The sequence below is a fragment of the Drosophila subpulchrella genome, unplaced genomic scaffold (genome assembly GCF_014743375.2).
Source record: "Drosophila subpulchrella strain 33 F10 #4 breed RU33 unplaced genomic scaffold, RU_Dsub_v1.1 Primary Assembly Seq16, whole genome shotgun sequence".
NCBI lineage: Eukaryota > Metazoa > Arthropoda > Insecta > Diptera > Drosophilidae > Drosophila > Drosophila subpulchrella.
Window position 1 is genome coordinate 2,739,260 of NW_023665498.1, and position 19,877 is coordinate 2,759,136.

Here is a 19,877-nt window from a genome sequence, read left to right on the forward strand (position 1 = left end):
GAGTTCAGCAGCCACGTGCGCTGAGCTTGCACTTCCCACCTTACGATCGTGGGAAAGCTTCAACGCGGGGTGATTGAACCCAACGCCGAGTGCATTTGGCAACAACAGTTATTGCCAAATTAAGTTGACCAATCAGAATAAGAAATGGTCAACTGCACCGCGGCAGCAGCAATATCAGCGACAGCAACCAATTAGGACCGACCACATCAACAACAGCAGCGATGTTCAATGACGATAGCAGAGAACGTCAGCAGAGGCAGCAGCAGCGGCAGCAGCACCTAGGTTACATTATTAATTATTAACATAAGAAAAGTCAGTTGTAAATCTGAACTCAAATAATAAAGTTTGTATTTTTTTTAAATAAAATACTATCTAAACTTTTAACTTATATATATATATATACCTATTAGTATATACCTTTGTATATACAACTGCCGCGTACGCTTTTTTAGAAGCATCTAAAGACTTTACGGACTTATTCTCTTCAATGCCTAATGTTTTGTTTTCTCCAGCATTTTCGAAATTTTCAATATTTACTTGATGATTCGAAATCCATTTTGTCAAATTCATCCCTACTTTTTCTAACTCCAATGAGATCTGTTTAACGATTTCTTTGGATTCTTTCATACTGTCTGATCCTGTCATGAAATCATCCACATAGAAATAACTTTTTATAACTCCACTGATATCCGCTAGCACTCGTTTAGCTAAATATGGAGCCGAAGCAGTACCATAGGTAACTGTAGTTAATTTATAGTCTTTGATTTTAGTTTTTGGAGAATCTCTCCACAACTCATGCAAAAATTCTTGATCGCTTATTTATTGTTATTTGACGATACATTTTTTCAATGTCCGCCGAAACTACATACTGGCATCTGCGCCATTTTAAAATGATGTCGAAAATATCTTTTTGAACTCTAGGTCCAATCCACATAATATCAATTAGTGTTCATCTTGAACATTATAAAGTATATATATATCACTAGCGCTATGGGACTTACAGCGCCAGTTTTTTCAGCAGGGTGCCACGCCCACTCTAACGCCCATAAAGCTAACACCTGTCTAATTGTAAATCATCTACATGACAAAAATTGTTCAAATCGGACTATTCATAAAAAAGTTAAAGGGAAATGAAGTGTGCAATCTTGAAAACAGTCGCTTTGCATAGTCGATAGTCTCTTGATTTTTGTTTTAATTGATTATATTTATAGGATTTTAGAGGAGTTTTTAAGCAGCTATTCCTATTATTTTTTACAGGCTTAACTGAGCTTTTCACGCGAAATAAAGAATAACTCGAAAAGGAGGCCATATATTTTTCACTTTTAAATTATACATTTATAATATAAAAAATCTGTCTATTTGTAAATCATCTCATGCCCAAAAATTGTTCAAATCGGACCATTCATCAAAAAGTTATAAGGAAATGAAGTGTGCAATCTTGGGAACAGTCGCTTTGCATAGTCGATAGTCTCTTGATTTTTGTTTTAATTTATTATGTTTATATGATTTGATAGGAGTTTTTAAGCAGCTATCCCTTTTATTTTTTACAGGCTTAACTGAGCTTTTCACACGAAATATTTTTCACTTTTAAATTATAAATTTATAATATAAACAAGGAAGAACGCTAGAGTGGGCGTGGCAACATTTTTTTGGATCAATCGATAGGTATTGACGAGACCAATAATTTCAGTTAAAATTTTTTATCTAGCATTAAAATTGTGGGCGTCACAGGCTTGGGCGGCTTGTGGGCGTTAAAGTGGGCGTGGCATATTCGCATACCAAATTTGCGCTGCGTACAAGGCTACGGAATCTAAATCTGAAATCCCAATACTCTATCTTTGATAGTTTCCAAAATATTCGCGTTCATAAAAACGATTTTTTGAAGTTTGTGGGCGTTAAAGTGGGCGTGTCAATCGATAGGTATTGATGAGAACAATTCATTTCAGTTTAAATGTTTACTCTAGCATCAAAACTGTAGGAAGCACAGTTTTGGGCGGTTTGTGGGCGTTAGAGTGGGCGTGGCACTTTACTGAAATAAACTTGCACTGCGTAAGAAGCTCAGGAATCTGCACGCCAAATCTCAATAGCCTAGCTCTCATAGTTTCCGAGATCTCAGCGTTCATCCGGACAGTCGGTCAGACGGACAGACGGACATGGCTAGATCGACCCGGCTAGTGATCCTGATCAAGAATATATATACTTTATGGGGTCGGAAACGCTTCCTTCTGCCTGTTACATGCTTTCCGACGAATCTAGTATACCCTTTTACTCTACGAGTAACGGGTATAAAAATGTATATCTCTTTTGCTCCAAGAAAGATTGTCAGGTTGGATCGTCACCTAATGATGTTTTCATTTACTGTCGGCTCTGCAATATAGTAATATGTTGTAGTATGCAAATTATCAAACCCGTGAAACCGGGCCACTTATGGAATTAATAAACAATTTTTAAAATTCAATCTAAGTGATCTTTGCCTATGCCTTTGCATTTGCCTTTGACTTTGCCCTTGCCTTTGGCTTTGGGGTCCGCTCTTGTTTTCCCAGCCAAGATAAACAAACCAAACTTAAAGTAAACATTAGCTTCCGCTCGAAGCCCAATCAATTGCGTTCCAAGTTCAAGCGATTGCGATCCAAGCCCAAACAAATTGCATCGGTCAGCATATTTGAATTTCACAATAGGATGCCATGATTTCATCCTAAGCTTTTATTCCAAACAAAGGATAAGTTCTTGAAGCTCATAGAAAAGCTTCTGGCCGAGGTTCGTTGGAGAAGATTTTAGAAGCTGGCAGTCCATTTTCGATCGAGAAAGAGATCGGAAGTTCGGAATTCGAAATTAAGAAAAAAAGTGTCTTGTATTAGTGAAATAAAATAAAAGGTTTAAACCAAGTTCGAATAAATAAAAATATATTTTTTTAAATAAATTACCAGTGACAATCTTAATTTGCACATATCGAGAGCTCACTGTGCTTAGCACTATACTTTAGGTTTACCTATACTTAAGACTCATTTCGCAAAACTAGAAAAGCAAAGGAATCGAAAGCGAAAACTGCAGTTGCTCTCCGTCAACAAAACTAAAGTCTTGATATTTCCTTTTATATCAGAGCAACTTAAACAGTTTTTCCAAGTGGGAACAGATTCTCCAATACTCGTGTTAATTCTACATGACGACCGTGACAGGACGGTCATAAAGCATGTCCTGGAACAGCAACGAAAGCAACGACAGGAACAAGCCGTGGATCACTCTGCTCATGGATCAATGAAGAACCCAGCAAACCGGATAGCAAAGCCCAATCAATTATATATGTAGAGTGAGAAGTGTGCAAAGAGGAGTGACATTGTTAGACGACTTAAAGCCAGAAACTGAAACTTCTAAGCTACAACACAGTTAGTTGGGACACTTCTGTAAAACTTCATACTGAAGTGGAACATATAAGAGTAATGTTGTCAGAACGAAAACTGAACATAGTGCTTAGCACAGTGGACTCTCGATATGTGCATTAGGGTGGTCCAAAAAATGAAAACTAGTTTTCACCATTTTACATGGTAGATTAATGTCTGTAAAAAATGTAATCAAAAATAAAAAAAAAATTTGTTGGGACTAAGACCTTGCGAATCGTTCTCAAAGTTTGCTTTAAAATTACTCATACGACATGTGTTCCAGCCAGAACATTTTTCGAAAAAATCGATTTCCCACCCCCAACTTTGTCAAAATTCTTAGCTCAGTCAATATTAGTAAGAAATGGACAATTTTGAAATGTTTTTGGTTGGACATCTAGGATCCGAATTTGACACAACGGATTTACCATCTAAGAGGTCCGTATTATCTAGTGTCCTCTATTGGACTAGATTTTCCGGAAAAACTTTGTTACAAAGCGCCAAAGATGTAATACAAATGCTAGTTACCATTTGGAGTCAAAGGGGTATTCCAGTCCGGCCTCACCATCGAATTATTAAATCCATATCGCGGCTTCACAAAGATTATTTTAGCCTACAAAAATGTTAATAAAAAAGGAGAGCTTCACCGAAACAGGGAAAGCCGTTTCAGAATCATGTTGAATGAACGCTTTAATATCAACCATGCCCTGGCATCTTCATCTGCTTTGTCGGAAGAAAGTGATGTCAATGTAACTTATGGCAGTTTTTAAATAATAAATAAACATATATAATTGAGTATTGCCTTCTTTGTCCTTCCTCTTTTGGGTATATAAGTGTTTACAGAAGGTCCATTTATGAAACGGTTTTTTAAAAAATAAATAAAATTATTTGCGAACTGTTTTAAATGACATATTATGCAACTCGAGGATTTTAATACCTTATTGTCAATATTTTCAAAAATTAAGTCCAATTCTGGTTTTAGCAACTAGAAAAGTTTTTCAATTTTTAAAGCTTCCAAAGTAGTTCGGAAAGTTGACAAACGAATTTGAGAAATTAAACCAAGTCAAGGCAACCCGTATGAAAATAATATTTTTGATCAAGGGCAACAGTGCGTATGAGTTATAAACTTTGAAACCAATTCGCAGACCCTAAAACGCGTTTTTTTCAAAAAATTTATTTTGGTATACATTTTTCGGCCAAAGAGCTAGTGGGATGTCTCTGAGGGCGCCGAGCTGAAGGCTACCGAACGGGTCGCAGGTTGCGGATAGCGAGCGCCCTGGTTCTCCAGGGTAGCTACGAATAAGCGTGGAAGTTGGACACGGCCCGGCTACCGCCAAGCCCCCAACACGAAGCGCAAATAAGTAGCCCCGGACAGTCAGCGGGTATCTGCGCCGTAGCAGTACCGACGTCGCGCTTGTGCTGCCGCCTCCGACAAATAGCTCACACATACCCCTTTCCACACTCTTTGAACCTACCTCTTCCCTACCCACACAACTCATCTCACCCCGGGCTGGACTAAGGTGTCACTCGTACCGTGCCGAGAGTCAATCTGGCTGAGAGCCCGAGTCATCAAATAACTCAGTCTCAAACGGTGAGCTCAGGAAAGTGGCGACCGCCTGTTCTAAGTCAGCCTTACCCGGGTACGGCGGATCTCTGCCCGGGTGGACCTGTCCTTTCTCCGCAGCTCGTGGGATTTAACATGGAGAACTTAACAAATAAAAAAACAAAAAGACTGCACCAGACAAGAGCCCGACACTCTTAAAAAGTCGGAAGTCGTAACCAACGACGAGAGAAAGAGCAAGATCACGGCTCCGACCACCCCAGTCCATGTGACGTCTACCCCTGCCAAGGCCAGCGAACAACGCAGCCGGCAAAGCCCAACTCGCCATAGCGACAAGCCCAAGCCTCCCACCAGCGTAGGTGTGGCTAACCAGCCACTCCAACCTGAGGGGAGCGCTAAAGCCGGTCTCGTGGTGAGTACCAGGGCAAAGGAGCTTAAGAGGATACCACCTAACCAGGCAGGACCTCTTGAACGAAAGAAGGCTTTTAGGATCCTCAAACGGCTGGCCACCAATCCGACACGTGAGGATCAGACGTCAAAATTGGATTACCTGAAAATCCAAGAGGACATAGCCTGGGAAAAGGCGGTAATCCCAGACTTCGACACCGCAATGACTACCAGCAACAAAAACAAGCGAGAGAGGTCGATGGAGACAGCTCAACCAGCGAGCAAGAAGGCCTGAGTAACCAACCGCGGCACATGGTCGAGATCCTTTGCTGAGGTAGTAAAGGATCGGAAGATCATTGGAGTCATCGACCAGAGCGATGAAGACGGTAGGATCCCAAGGAACCAATGGGGTCTGGTTAGACGGGCCCTTGCGTCAGTGGCCTTGAAAGTGCTGGACGAAAACCCAGGTCCGCCACCCGATTGCACAGATGCAGGATCGTATCAGGGCAATGTTAAGTTGATCGCCTGCGAGGACGAGAGATCGGCAGCACTTTACAAGGCTGCCATTAACAAGGTCGGTGAGGTCTACCCCGGGGCCAAGTTGGCAGTTTGCGAGGCCGCAGACATCCCGTCTCGACCGAGAGCGAGGGTGTGGCTGCCGTCGGAACCCTCGGAACCAGAGGCTATACTCATCCTGCTGACCAGGTTCAACACGAAGCTTCCAACAGACGGTTGGAAGGTGGTTAAGGTGGAGAAAACCGAGCGCGGCACCATGAACGTGGTAATCCTCCTGAACCTGGCCTGCTTGGAACCCCTCGCAGCCCAGCAAAACCGGGTGAACTACGGGTTCTATAAGGTACAACTACGCATCGACGACACCGATAAGCTAGCGGCAGACAACCTGGCTGCCTGTGCGTCGTACGAAACCCCGAGCGACGACGAACTGGAGCATGAGGAGGCCACCCTCACAGGCAACGTGTCAACCGACTCTGAGCTGACAGAGCGCCTGAAGCAGCTGTGCACTCAGGACATAGCCCGACCAGGGCGCACTGTTCTCCAGGACATAGCGGAGGAAGCGGAGGGTACCCAGCCCGACCACGGTCCTAAAGATGGTGCAGTTCCTGCAGATTAACCTGCACCACAGCAAGGCAGCATCCGCTGCCCTCCTCACCCGCCTGGCAACAGGCAACATAGACGTAGTCCTCATTCAAGAGCCATGGATTGTTGGTAACAACATCTGTGGCTTATCAACCCCCCTATACAAGCTATTTTACACCAAGGACAAGGGTAAAACCAGAACCTGCATTCTAACAAAGACATACTTTAACACATTTCTTATTCCACAGTTTAGCGAAGGCGACCTTACCACGGTCAGACTGGAGCTAAACGAACACACCCATCGCACCATAGCATCATTCTATCTGGCTCACGACTACGAAGGGCCACTACCAAACACCACTACACAACAACTCATACGCACTCACTCATCTAAGGAACTCATCCTGGGTGGGGACGCTAACTCACACCACACACAATGGGGAAGTACAAACACCAACGAAAGGGGTGAATTACTCTACGACTATCTCCTTCAATCAAATATATTCATCTGCAACAAAGGTAATGACCCAACTTTCATCACTAGAAATAGGAGGGAAGTACTAGACATTACTCTAATATCTGATCCCCTACTTAACCAGCTAGAAGCGTGGAAGGTGGGGATCGAATACTCATTCTCAGACCACCGATACATAGAATTTACAATAACTCTAGACTGTCCTCCCGCCGAGAACATCACTCATCTAAGATTAACCAACTGGGGATATTACAAAAATCTCCTCAACAGGAACCTTCACGCTCCACCGACACACATACGCAACCGTCAAGAATTAGATAACCTAGTTAACACTTTTACTGATTTCTGCGGTGAGGCCTTAAAAAGGGCTTGCCCAAGTAGAACAGTCAAAACAAAGCACAAACCCCCATGGTGGAACCCAACCCTGGCGAACCTTAAAAGAGAGTGTAGAACTTACTTCAATAAAGCTAAATACAACAATAGCGAATCCTCCTGGAATTTATATCATACAAAACTAAGCCTATACAAAAAGGAAATTAGAATATCAAAACGAAGAGCCTGGGCTAACTTCCGCCCTCCACTCTCTAGTGTACTGTATAGAACGAGGCTTCCGCAATAAGGAATACTCTCTTGCAGCGTTTCTAGACATAGAAGGCGCCTTTAACAACGTCACCCCAACGGCGATTACTGGTGCTCTGACTGAACTGGGCATTGAGCGGCCCATAGTGGGACTCATACACATCATGCTAACGAGCAGGGTAGTGCACTCACTATGGGATCGGCCCACTCGACCAGGAACGTCAGTAGAGGAACCCCACAAGGGGGCGTACTCTCACCTCTTCTATGGGTTTTAGTGGTCAACAAACTGCTATCACTTCTAGAAGAGGCGGGCACAAAAGTGGTAGCCTACGCGGTTGACGTGGTTATCCTACTGCAGGGCAAGTTCCCGCAAACCCTTTGCAATCTAATGGAGACAGGCCTATCCACCCTCTCCCGGTGGACGGCTGGCTGTGGACTGGGAGTTAACCCGGAAAAGACCGAACTAGTTCTCTTTACAAGGAAGTACAAGGTACCAATTCTAGTTCCCCCAAAACTACACCAAACGCGCCTAACCTTTAGCAACCAAGCGAAGTACCTAGGTGTCATCCTTGACAAAAAGCTCCTCTGGACTGATAACATCCTAGATCGCACACGCAAAGCGGCCGTAGCCCTCTTCGCTTGTAAAAAAAGCCACAGGGAGGAAGTGGGGTTTCTCCCCCATAATAGTTCACTGGCTATATACTGCAATAGTCAGGCCCATTCTCCTCTACGGAAACATCGTTTGGTGGCCTTCTCTAGATAAAAACTGCAACCTCCGGATCCTTCACAAGATCCAAAGAAGCGCAGAGCTCTGCATCAGTGGGGCGCTGCGCACTACCGCCACCGAGGCACTAAACACAATTCTCGATCTCCAATCACTGGACCTACTTGCCAAAAGCTGGGCATCTGCAACAGCGCTGAGGCTCCGTGAAGCAGCGGCATGGACAACAGGCTCCACGGGTCACTCCAATATACTATCAAAACATTCACCCCTACCACGTAATACAGACTACGTCCCACCCATAGTCAACTTCGAAAGAAGATACAAAATTTATATACCCACCCGTTCAGACTGGGACAACCTCCCACATCAATTCGAAAACGCCGTCAACATATACACGGACGGCTCCAAGCTTAACTCCCAAACAGGTGGGGGAGTCTTTTCCCCCGAACTAGACATAAAAGTCTCATTCTGCCTACCAGACCACTGTAGTGTTTTCCAAGCGGAAGTGATGGCAATTCAGGAAGCCACTACCCACCTGAACACGTCTGTACATCAAGACATAGATATCTTCATCTTCTCGGATAGTCAAGCTGCCCTCAGAGCCCTCGGCTCCTACACAACGAACTCAAAAACAATCTCTGAATGCCGCAAATCTCTTAACGAGATGGCCACTCATCTGAGAATCAACCTCATCTGGGTGCCTGGACACCGCAACATTGAGGGCAACTGCATAGCAGACGAGCTAGCAAGACAGGGGACAACCGCCGACATTATTCGCGATAAGGACACGGTGGGTATGCCCATGGCTACCTGCAAGCTCCATCTCAGGCAGAGATTGTATACTCTTTCCAACAACCGTTGGAACTCAATCTCAACATGCCACAATTCTAGACTCACATGGCCAGAACAAAAACTCTCCTACAATGTAGCAGGGAGGACATCTCCACTCTCCTAAATGCCCTCACGGGCCACTGTCTTATAGGGACTCATGCGATAAGGCTGGGTCTAAGTAACCACGACTTCTGCCGCAGCTGCAAACAGATAGACGAAGAGGAGAGCATCGAACACCTCCTATGCTTCTGCCCAGCGCATAACCTAAAGCGCTTTCAAACCCTAGGTAGCTACACACTTCCGAACCTTGCGGCCATTCAGGACGTAAGCATTCAAAAACTACTATGTTTTTTGTGAAGAACAGAATACTTCGCGAAAGCAGATAACCCATGAGCTAGGGAAACGGATCTTTCAGAGATCATGTGGTATCACAATTGTGGCCTAAGTGAGGGGACTAATATCTAGTCTCCAACCACTCCTACCTAACCTAACCTAACCTACATTAAATACCTCAAAGCGCACTGTATAGGCCGGTGAGAGTAGGACCTTCAAAATTTCCATACAAATGTGGACCGCCCTAATGTGCATACTACAATGTACATCCTAAATGTACTGGATTTGTTGGCATAGGTAAGGATAACATTGATTTGCGCGTGGAAATAGACTGTGATTTGGATGGCTACGTGGCGCTGACAAATGATCGCTTTACGATACTTTTTGATAAGCTTATGAAAATAGTTACTGAATTCAATGATTTTAAAGTCGACCTGGATTGTACAAAAAATGTCAGTTGGGTCACCCAAACGCAAGAAGACCGCTTCCTTAAAATCTGTGGGAGTGGAGGCATCAGTCCCGAATCCCAATTTAGTTTCCAAAATTTTTACCCAATCTGTAACTGCATCTATGTCGGCAGCCACCGGCACTGGAGGGTATAAAACTTCGATGCCGGCAGTACCCATAGGTACTGAAAACACTAGAGGAGTCCCTGGTTCCGCAAGTCAGCCTGCGGGGTCAAACAATACAAAGCATTCTGTGCCTATAGGTGAAGTAAGCTCTGGAGAAGTCCCTGGCCCCGATTCCCTAAAGAAACTTTCGATTTTTCCTTTAGAAAGCTACTGCAGATTGCAGATATTTTGGAATTTATACAAGAATTTTAATTTCTTAAGTTCGTAGGATATCTTTCTTTGAAATATCTGCTCCGCCTGAAGTATTTAACGTACTCAATTCTTAACGTTTTCGGCTTAATGATGACTTGGTAATTAAAGAATTTGTTCCCAACAACTAATAATAGGCCTTCCACTGTAGTAACCTAATCAGTTTATTTTTGGCCTATCAAAATGTAAGGGGACTTAATATAAAGCTACCTAAGCTTTTTGCTGACTCCTCTGCTTTTAATGAAGATATTCTGGCCTTTGCTGAGACTTAGCTGACAACGAAGATGCTAACTCATACATCTGTCAAGCAAAATTGAATATAGAACCGATCGCTCTCCGTAGAGGGGGGTCTGCGTGCTGATTGCCCTTGCCTCTAGTCAGCGGCCTATCTAGTGAGCATAGGGAAGTGTTCTGCCCATCCTCTGCTCGTTCACGTAGATGATCGTATGACTTCGGCATGGGTCTTCGGGTCTTTTTTCTATCAACTTCGGCGCGCTTTTTTGGTGCTGCGGCAAAGATTCTCAGTGCAAAACAGAGAAACGTCAGGCCTCAGGGCGCTGCGCGGCAACTTCGTGTTTTTTATACTCACACTAATGCAAGGCAAACTTGTGATGGTATGTGTGTGCCGACCACTGCTCTAGACTGACATCGAAGAGAATATACTCTCATAACCCTTGACATTGATTTTGTTAGTGTAAAAGTTTCCTTGCAATCCTTATCTATTTTTGTAACATGTTTTTATATTCCATCTGTATCTGACTCAACATTTTCTTGAGCACCAGTTGTCTGCAATAATTTCCCGCAAACACTTTGTAATCTAATGGAGACAGCCCTATCCACACTCTCAAGGTGGACAGCTGATTGTGGACTGGGAGTTAACCCAGAAAAGACCGAACTAGTTCTTTTTACAAGGAAGTATCAGATACCAAATCTAACTCTCCCAAAACTACACCAAACCCGCCTAACCCTCAGCAACCAAGCAAAGTACTTAGGTGACATTCTTGACAAAAAGCTCCACGGGGTCATCGGGTCACTCCAGTATGCTAACAAATCAGACATCCATACCACATATTACAGACTACGTTCCACCCATAGTCAACTTTGAAAGAAGATACAAGATCTTCATACCTACCCGTACAGACTGGGACAATCTCCCACACCAATTCGAAAACGCCGTCAGCATATACACAGACGGCTCCAATCTTAACTCCCAATCAGGTGGGGGAGTTTTCTCTCCCGAACTGGACATAAAAGTCTCATTCCGCCTACCAGACCATGTCCATCAGGAAGCCATGTCCCACCTGGATACATCAGAACATCACGACATAGAAATTTTCATCTTTTCGAATAGTCAAGCAGCCCTCAGGGCCCTCGACTCCTCAAACTTAAAAACTATCTATGAATGCCGCAAATCTCTGAACGAGATTGTCACTCATCTGAGAATCAACCTCATCTGGGTGCCTGGACACCATAGCAGACGAGCAAGCAAGACAAGGAACACCGCCGACATTATTCGCGATAAGGACACGGTGGGTATGCCCATGGCTACCTGCAAGCTCCATCTCAGGCAGAGATTGTATACACTTTCCAACAACCGTTGGAACTCAATCTCAACATGCCACAATTCTAGACTCACTTGGCCAAACTACAACTCGAAAAGAACCAAAACTCTCCTACAATGTAGCAGGAAGGACATCTCCACTCTCCTAAATGCCCTCACGGGCCACTATCTTATAGGGACTCATGCGATCAGGCTGGGACTAAGTAACCACGACTTCTGCCGCAGCTGCAAACAGATAGACGAAGAGGAGAGCATCGAACACCTCCTATGCTTCTGCCCAGCGCATAACCTAAAGCGCTTTCAAACCCTAGGTAGCTACACACTTCCGAAACTTGCGGCCATTCAGGACGTAAGCATCCAAAAACTCTTATGTTTCTTAAGAAGAACAGAATACTTCGCGAAAGCAGATAACCCATGAGCTAGGGAAACGGATCTGTTCAGAGATCATGTGGTATCACAAGGGGCCCAATGTGGCCTAAGTGAGGGGATTAGTATCTAATCTCCAACCACTCCTACCTAACCTTACCTAACCTAACCATCAAGGCATTCATTCATTACCTTTAAAACTTGATAGACAGTGACAGGCTCAGCACTGCTTTTTCTCTCCGTAATGGGATATATCGTTCAATTCTCATAAAATTCGTCGGATGTATCTTTTTGCGTTAGCAAGGCTGTGTTTTATCCCTGTGATCATTTTTGTCTAAATGATTTTCGTATCTGGCGATTCGGAAGCATTTGAATCGTGAAAGCAACTTACTTCTACTTCATCTAAAAGAGCTTATGCATTATACGGAAGTGAAATATTACTATAAATTAGATTTTTTTTGAGCCATTTTAAAGCTTCAAAAACGTTTTTTACATCAACTAAAAAACGCCAAACCTTTTTCTGATTCGTGGGAACTCCACGTACTATTGTAGTCAACTCCTGATTTCTTAAAATTGCGTCTTGGGGACTAGGAAGTTTTTTCAAAGTATTGTCAAGCGGTAATGGTAAATGAAAGACTCGTCCCTTAATTTTTTTTTATTGCTTCAGAGTTTGGTCGCTTCTTATTATGACCACCCATTACTGTGTCCATTCTCGCAATCACCTGAAAGCCTTTTGCTCTTTGAATAAGTACTTTTTCAAACTCATTTAGCTCTGAAATGCATTTTGGAACTGTACTTAGCTGTAAGTTTTTTAAAAGGCATGTTGGAGGCAACGACCCTTTTTATAATTTGATTAAGCAATATTGGCATATGCGCATATTGTTGTAAAATGATTCGTTATCATTGTCATGATAATGGAACAACGTGACAAAACGAGTTGATTTATCCCATAAATAGTCGGGAATCTCTTGCAACTTATATAAAGAGAAGAACATTTGGCATGATACACATGGTCTTATCGGCCACAATTCTTGTCTTTCATTTTTCCGAAGCACTACGAAAGCATTTATATACTCATTCCAAACTTCTCCTTCGTTATTAAATGAAAATTCGTTAACATCATAAAATTTTTTTTCATTTTAAAATTATGTTTTCTGCCAATACTTGTATTATATCTATATCTTCAGAGAATAGACCAAATGTTAAACTATCTATTTTTTGCAAATCAGATCTGATCAGATATATTAGTTTTAAATTCTGCCTTATATTTGAAAAATGAGGCGCAAGACGTTGTAAAAACAACAGCACAGATTGACAATTATTCTAATTTTCATAACAGAAAGAATGGTGTCCTGCCTTTTTAACCCGTTACTCGTAGAGTACAAGGATATACTAGATTCGTCGGAAAGTATTTACAGGCAAAAGGAAGTGATTCCGACCCCATAAAGTATATATATTATTGATCAGTATCACTAGCCGAGTCGATCTAGCCATGTCCGTCTGTCCGTCCGTCCGGATGAACGCTGAGATCTCGGAAATAATGGGAACTATGCTATTGAGATTCGGCAGGCAGATTCCTGAGCTTCTTACGCAGCGCAAGTTTATGGCTCCTACAGTTTTTATGCTAGAATAAAAATTTTAACTGAAATGAATCGTTTTCATCAATACCTATCGACTGACCCAAAAACAGTTTGCCACGCCCACTTTAACGCCCACAAACCGCCCACAAACTTCGAAAAATCGTAACTATGAACGCGGATATCTCGGAAACTATCAAAGATAGAGAATTGGAATTTCAGATTTAGGTTCCGTAGCCTTGACCGCAGCGCAAGTTTGCTACGCGAATATGCCACGCCCACTCTTACGCCCACAAACCGCCCAAACTTGTGACGCCCACAATTTTTATGCTAGATAAACATATTTACTGAAATGTATTAGTCTCGTCAATACCTATCGTTTGATTCAAAAAAAATTTTGCTACGCCCACTCTAACGCCCATAACGCTTAAATCTGTCTACCGCCGGTAGGTGGCGCATTTCAATCTCGCTTTGCTGCTTGCATATCTCCATTTCCCTTTGGTCCCTTTAGCTGAGTAACGGGTATCTAATAGTCAAGGTACTCGACTATAGAGTTCTTTCTTGTTATACCCTTGCAGAGGGTATATTGATTTCAGTCAGTTTGCAATGCAGTGAAGGAGACGTTTCCGACCCCATAAAGTATATATATTCTTGATCAGCATGACTAGACGAGACGATCTGTCCCTCTGTCCGTCCGTTTCTACGCAAACTAGTCTCTCAGTTTCAAAGCTATCGGGCTGAAACTTAAAAAAAAGTCTTATATCTTTTGCAGGTAGTATATAAGTCGGATCCAGCCGGATCGGACAACAATTTCTTATAGCTCCCATAGGAATAATCGGAAAACAAAATTTTAAAAAATTATATCTTTGGTGTTTTTTAACATATAACCTCCTAAGCTTGGAAATCAACTTTTTTAATAAGTTTTGAATTTCGAATAAAATTTTATCAAAATCGGACGACTATATCATAAAGCTGCCATAGAAACGATCGTAAAATTGGTGGTAAAATAATATGAAAGAAATTATAGCTTCGGTGTTTTTTAACATACAACCTTCTACGCTTGGAAATAACATTTATTAATTAGTTCTGAATTTCTAATTAAATTTTATCAAAATCGGACGACTATATCATATAGCTGCCATAGGAACGATCGGAATGGGAAAATAATATGAAATAAATTATAGCTTCGGTGTTTTTTATCATATAACCTCCTACGCTTGGAAATAAACTTTTTTTAATTAGTTCTGAATTTCGAATTTAATTTTATCAAAATCGAACGACTATATCATATGGCTGACATCGAAACGATCGGAAAATTGGTGGGAAAATATTATGAAACAAATTATAGCTTCGGTGTTTGTTGATATATTATCTTAAACTAATGGGAATATAGTTTTTTGTATTTTTAAATTTAATAATTATATCTGCAAGGGTATACAAACTTCGGCTTGCCGAAGTTAACTTCCTTTCTTGTTTTTATTTTGTCGTTGTCTTTTTACTTCACTTTCAAGTCTTTTTATACCCGTTACTGGTAGAGTAAAAGGGTATACTAGATTCATCGGAAAGTATGTAACAGGTAGAAGGAAGCGTTTCCGACCCCATAAAGTATATATATTCTTGATCAGGATCACTAGCCGAGTCGATCTAGCCATGTCCGTCTGTCTGTTCGTCCGGATAAACGCTGAGATTTCGGAAACTGTAAGAGCTAGGCTATTGAGATTTGGCGTGCAGATTCCTGAGCTTACGCAGCGCAAGTTTGATTCAGCAGAGTGCCACGCCCACTCTAACGCCCACAAACCGCCCAAACCAGTGGGGCCCACAATTTTCATGCTACAACAAATTTTAACTGAAATGTATTGGCCTCGTCAATACCTCTAGATTGTCCCAAAACAAGATTGTTACGCCCACTCTAACGCCCACAAACCGCCCAATTTGCTGCTTGCATATCTCCATCTCCCCTTGAACTCCTTAGCTGAGTAACGGGTATCTGATAGTCGAGGAACTGGACCATAACGTTCTTCCTTGTTTTAATATTCCCCTCCAAAAAAGGGAGCGGATGTTCAAAATTGTAGAGGTATTTTTAAATTTTCTGCCATTCCTAAAACATTTGAACGCTTTGGAACATTTGTGCTGAGAGTTATATTTAAAACGCTGTTTCCAAAATGATCTACGTGAATTTGATGACCCATATACTAACAAAATTGTATTAACCTTCCTTGTCCGTCTTAATTTACAATATTTATTTCATTAAAATATCTGCCACCATAATACCAGTACCATAGTACCAGTTTCACATTAAAATTTACAGAGCATTCAGTGAATATCAGAAAATAGAGTTCGTTATATCGCGAACATAAAACGCGAAATGGATTATGCAACTCAAAATTAGTTCTACATATTTCTAGGGCAATAGGCCGAAAGTGACGAGTTGACCTTACAGGAATGGATTTCCTAAACTGTTGATTAAATTGATTTATTTTAAGGACATTTTCGATTTTTCGGTGAGAGCAAACGGGACTACGCCAGGTCGTTTAAGTGGACAGCCAAAACTTTGGCAATCTTTGTGGAAAGAGCACTAGTGTTTTTACTAAACTGTCCTGTGCGCATTCAAAGACATCTAGTTAATGTAATAAAACACCAAATAACCATCTTACATACCGTTGCAATCGTATAAAAAGTGTAAATATAAAGGATATCTGATAGCATGATGCCTGTTAGCAGTCCTAATAGTGGAGTTTTTTGGCTTATTTTCGGCATTTTCTATAATTTTAAACATTATCTTTGGTAAACACAGCCTTTGACAATCTGACAAACAGCTGATAGAGCAGCTGACATCTTAAAATTGAAAATTAACAGAGAACTTTTTATGGTCGTTCGCTTAATTGCTCAAATTTTCTGTTTAATTTTTAACAATTCAGCAATTCAACAGTTTATGGAATACCCTGATTGTTTTAAAAATTTCACATTTTCAAAGTTTGCTGAGTCGTAGCTCAAAATATAATAATCAATGTAGCTGTTTCATTTATTCAGCAAAATTAAAAGTGCAGTAAAATGCAGCAATAAAACATATATCATGAAATTTGAATAGGCGCAACGCGAGAAATAATTAAAAACACAGAGATAGCAAGAAAATTTTCTAAAAGAAATACCTAACCTTACAAAATGTTTGACTGGTCTAGGGGTCCAAATATGCAAGGCGCCTTTTTTGTAAAATAGTGTAATCTGCGGATAAATAATGACAAAATCCTAGTAAAAAAACATTTTGGGAAAGTTTAAGTTAAGTGTGATCATCTCATATTTCTAAAAAAAATTTGGCTAAAGTGTATGTTTAAATATCAAAAGTGGTAGAGCTAACCTGGTGCATATTAAAATTATATGACACTATGATATTTTTCTACACCCAAAAAAAAATCTTCGAGTGTCAATTTGATAAGTGTGGGTGAAAATGACACTACACCTAAGATCAAATTATTGGGATCAATTTGATCCTAAATAAGTATCAAAAGTATACTACATTGTATGGAAAATCATATTTGACCCTAAATAGTGTCATTTTGACAACAACCGTTGATACTTCGATATCGATAAAAGCTTTTTTTGATTGTTCGAGTTTCAATTATCGGTTATCATGGGATTTCAACTAATCATCCGCGGGAAATGTTGTGCGATAGACCAATGGGTAAGGTGTCTGTCTCTGGTGCGAAAGGTCCCCGGTTCAAGTGCGCGCCGATGCTGTACGATTTTTAAGAATAATATCTAACATTTCTCTATCAATTGTAATATAAAAGTTATATTTAAAACGTTTCCAGATTTCAAATAAAAAAGAAAATAAAGTTTGTCATGAGCGGGACTCGAACCACTAACCCTCAGGCCCGTGCATCAAAAACAATGCGCTAGCAGTCTGAGCCACGCCTATATTTTTTTATCAAGCGGCAAAATGCTTTTTTGTGACAAAAAAGCTTTTTTGTAGAAAACTTTTTTCAAGTGGCAAAGTGATCCTACATTAGGGTCAATTTTAAATTTTTTTGACACTCAATAATATCACATTGACACCTAAATAATGGCATTTTGATGACGATTTTTTTTTGGGTGTAAAATATAAAACGGAAAACCAATATATTTTTTTTTTGCAAATGCCAAGGGTTAAGCGGGGTTACTACATAAACCTCTTGAGCGCTTTATTGTGTAAAATTAACATTGCTGTATATAAGAAACATACGCTTATTGGGCCCTCCGCGATTTCTGTGGCACTTCCAATACTTTCTTTGGATAAAGCGAAAATTTAACTGACAAATTAATTTTATTTCATTTACCTTACACTCTAAAACCAAAACAAAATGTTTGGCATACTTGTATTTTTTTAAAACAATTTCGTTAAATCTTACGGACATGGCTAGATCGACTCGGCTAGTTATGATGATTCTGATTCTACTTACGAACATATGCATGTACATTAGGGCGATGCACATACATACCCTTCAGTTCCAAATAAAAAGTTTCACTTGTGAATCACCTTGGGAATCACCTGGGACATGTCCTTGTGCACAAGTGAAGAACAAGTGACGCTCCATATAGAAAATTGTATGGGATGTCCGCATTTTCACAAGTGAAAATTCAAATGAAAATTTTTCGATGTCCTACGGGATTTCACTTGTTCCTTATACTCATTTTTCGTATGGCTTGTCACGTGCCGGTGACTCGTCCCAAGTGAATCACTTGGGAAAATCAGAATTTTTCCTTGAGGTTTCACTTGTGAAATCACTTGCAAGGGACACGTCTCAAGTGAATCACTTGGGAAAATCAGAATATTTCCTTGAGTTTTCACTTGTGAAATCACTTGCAAGGGACACGTCCCAAGTGAATCACTTATGAAAATCAAAATTTTTCCTGGAGTTTTCAATTATAAAAATATAGAATTTAAAATACATACATATTTAATATCATTTTAATTCATTTTAATTATATGGTATTATTTAGATTTTCAAAAATTGTACAATTATTGTTTCTGTTTTTTTGCTTCGTAAGCTTATTTTTAAAGTTAGTCATCGCCGTTCTTAAACCTTTGTCCGGGTCCTCTGAATCCATGGCCAACGCTCCTGAAAAAACATATGTTTAAAAAATGCGTTTTATTTGTTTATTTGTATATTTACCATTTATAGCTGTGTATAAACCCTTTGCGGGATTTTTTTTGCCACAAAACATTTCGTCATCCACTTTCGGCTAACGGAACCCATTGAATACCTTCGAAATATACGTACTTTAAACTAAGATCAATGCACAGCATCTTAAACTTTATGTAGCACTTACCTGACTTTATTATATTAACTAAACTATTAAAGTAACTCTGCTGCGCACAATTAAAATGCATGCTTCCCTTTCAATCACTCAAACAGAATGCACCAAGTCTTCTCAACCCTTTACTTGATTTCTTTTGTTTTCTTTTCGCTGTTGGCGCGTGCCACTGCTCCTATACCCTTTCTAAAGCGAAATGTATCCGACTATATAATTTGTACTTCTTAAGTAAAAAATACAATACGAATTTTTTAAAAATGTTATTACTAATACTACTAATGTTTTAAATATTGAAATCAATTTTAACGGACTAATTTTCTATAATTACACTAAAAAAATATATTGTAATAAAAATGTATAATAAGTAAACATAACATTATAAGTAAATCCAAATTACTTAATTTTACTATAATCAAAAAATTTACTTTTATAAAACAATATCAGTTGTATATTTTCGATATACAATAAGGCTCCTAAAATATTAGGGCATTCACATGTCGCTGCTCCACGAAAATTTTTCCGCCGAAATATTAGTCGCTAGCCGAACATAACGGAGAGACGCAAAAAAAAATAACGGACCGGCCGAAATTTGTCTCTGCGAGCGCGGAGTGCAGGCAGAATCTAAGACAAGAAAGAGAGGAAAATATCCGAATATCTGCCTCTCTTTGTTGCACGATCGTTTTCGTGGGCAGTCTTCTACGGCTGCGCCGACTGCTCTGCTGACGTCAACAGCGGCACAGCGTTTTAGGCACAAAAAAAGCTTTTTGCCTTGAGCCATGTCACCGCGTCCCTACTGCAGAACTGAAGGGGTGCTACTCTCACCCGCATTGATGAACTTAAGACGACGAAATTTTTAAAAAAAAGACGCGTTAAATGGTCTGCGAATTCGTTTTATGAC

General features: G+C 40.6%; 1 protein-coding gene across 4 annotated transcripts in view; it reads right to left on the reverse strand.

Annotated features, from left to right (window-relative positions):
* LOC119559042 (rabankyrin-5) overlaps window positions 1–19,877 on the reverse strand; it is a 140,829-nt gene that overhangs the window by 119,290 nt on the left and 1,662 nt on the right. The window lies entirely within an intron of this gene.